Here is a 2473-nt window from a genome sequence, read left to right as displayed (position 1 = left end):
AGACGATTTGGAGTGAAAGAAAGGTTCTGGAAAAGGTTTTCAACACCAAAAAGAGTAAAGGTTTATATTTTAGTTAATTAAGAACATGCTTTTTATTACTTTAAGTTGTGTTAGTTTATTAGTTGCTATGATGAGCAGCTGAATCTAGATACTCTTGTTTAGCTAGATGAAGCTTCCAACTTATGAATAGCTCAATTTTTATGGATTAAATTTAGTTGGTAAAAATTGCTTGTGTTTGATTTGTATTACTTAGCATGCTATTGTTTGTTTCTCTAATTGCTTGATTGCATGTTCTGTGTAGGTTAGTGACCATTAACTGCATGAATTTGTTTACCCAATGATTTAGTGAACATTAAATTGTTAAAGCTAGGATTGACCAATCTTAGTTAGTAGTTAGAGTAAATAAGCTTAGTTGTGCTAGAGAACGTGTATTGTGACTACAATTGCGTTTATACAACAAATCTTACATAGCATATTTACATTCATAATTAGTTATGTGTTTAATTATGTGTGAACATACATGGTTTGACATGCATTAGTTAATTATTGGTAAAGTTAGAACTACATTACTAATACAACTAAAAACCAACTTAACAATCCGTAATCATTAGCTAGCCATAAGGAAGAAGTGGATTCAACCTAAACAAGAGTGTGTTTTTACTTATTGAATTTGATTTAAGTTCATCTGATCTTGTAAAGTCAGATAAAACCCTTTTAAACTTCTTAATATTTAGGTTAATTTAATAGTAAGTAAATTAATTAGTAGCACCGTTCCCTGTGATCGACACCCGACTTACCCAAGCTATACTGTAATATGACTAGGTACACTGCCTATAAGTGCATAGTTAGTTTAAGTTTGTTAGGTTATAAATATTAAAATTAGTGGGTACTTTTGTGCACATCAAGTTTTTGGCGCCGTTGTCGGGGAAAGGCTTAGTTTTTAGCTTATTTATTTGCATTAAATTAATCGATCCTTCTTGTGGAGTAAAAACCACAAAAAGTTAATTTTTCAGCAAAGTATAATTTTTTCTTTCAGTCACAGAGTCCACGATGTGGCCAGATACCTGCCACGACGTGGACATCTAAAACACTAGATTTTTAGTTGTTAGTTAGTTTTTCTTATTTTAGTTCAATTTTACGTTTTTAGTTTAGCAAGTTGCAGGAGTTCATGACCAGAGGCTCAAACACACCCTTGGTGCCACCACATGAAGATCATGAGTCTGCAATTCACAAGAAAAAGACGCCCTTACAAGAATTTAAGTCAGTTTTTTCAAGGAAGTCGGGAAAGAAGACAGGAGAGTCAAGTTCATCCGCGAGGCACAAGAGCAATTTTGAGCACTTGGATAAAACACCCGTCCAAACCGAATCCGAATACGATATCGAGCCGGAATTTGAAGAACACACGAGCGAACCCGAGAATGAGCCATGAAACGAGATGGCAGCAATTGAAGAGATGTCTATGGGAGCTTACAAGAAGCGGATCTGAGAAGATGTGGGTCCCGGTTTAGTCCAACCCGCAATACCTGCCACTGCCACATTCGAGTTGAAGGGGCACATATTGACTGCACTGAAGGACATCGTTTTTCGGGAAAGATCATGAGGATGATTTTAAGCATCTAGATGAAGTCAACAACATTGCGGATTACTTCGATGTCACAAATGTCAACAGAAACACAGTCTTGCTTAGGATGCTTCCCATCACTTTCAAAGGAGATGCTAAGGAGTGGTTAAAAGCACTTCCACTGGGTACAATTACCACTTGGGCTCAAATGCGTGAGCAATTCCTGGACCAGTTTTGCCCGCCATCCAAGATAGCCAAACTCAAGAAGGCAATAGCCAACTTTAAGCAACAGCCGGGGGAGTCATTATACGAAGCATGGGAGCGGTACAAGGGCTTGCTCAGAAATTGCCCTCAGCATGATCTAAATGTGCAACAGGAGATGTCAATCTTCTATGATGGGGTCAACATTATGACTAGACAACTCCTTGATTCTCAAGGACCTTTGACAAAGAAAAATCCAAGGGAGGTCAAGGAGTTGATTGAAGAATTCGCGAAGCACTCTCACGAATACCACAACCCTAGGCAAGATGGAATCAAAGGCGGTGGAGGGGCCCAAACTGAAGAAATAGCAGCTGTAATGGCCATGCTGAACAATTTGGATCGAAGGATAACATAAATGGACCAGTCAATACATGCCATAAAAGTGGTTTGCGAAAGATGTAGTGGTCCACACTTGACCAAGGACTGCAATGTAGTTGAGTTTGGGAATAGAAAAAATCAAGTGTGCTACTCTAGTAGGGATAAGTTTGATGAGGATTGGAGGAAACCGAAGAAGGAGTGGCTGCCATATGAAGAGTATAAGAAGCAAAAAGAAGAGAAGTATAGGCAGACAGGTCGAGGCTTTTATCAAAAGGAGCAGCCACCAGCCGAGAAGAAACCCGATCTAGAGACCATTTTGATGAAGTTTATGGA

At 38.5% G+C, this 2473-nt stretch overlaps 1 non-coding gene across 1 annotated transcript; it reads right to left on the bottom strand.

Annotated features, from left to right (window-relative positions):
* Window positions 1-1817: 1817 nt before the first annotated feature.
* LOC111886085 (small nucleolar RNA R71) lies at window positions 1818-1924 on the bottom strand. The gene has a single exon (XR_002848298.1). It is a non-coding gene; the product is annotated as a small nucleolar RNA R71 (small nucleolar RNA).
* Between the last annotated feature and the right edge of the window lie 549 nt (window positions 1925-2473).

The sequence above is a fragment of the Lactuca sativa genome, chromosome 2 (assembly GCF_002870075.4).
Source record: "Lactuca sativa cultivar Salinas chromosome 2, Lsat_Salinas_v11, whole genome shotgun sequence".
In the NCBI taxonomy this organism is placed as follows: Eukaryota; Viridiplantae; Streptophyta; class Magnoliopsida; order Asterales; family Asteraceae; genus Lactuca; species Lactuca sativa.
This window is presented reverse-complemented; position numbering and strand designations above follow the sequence as displayed.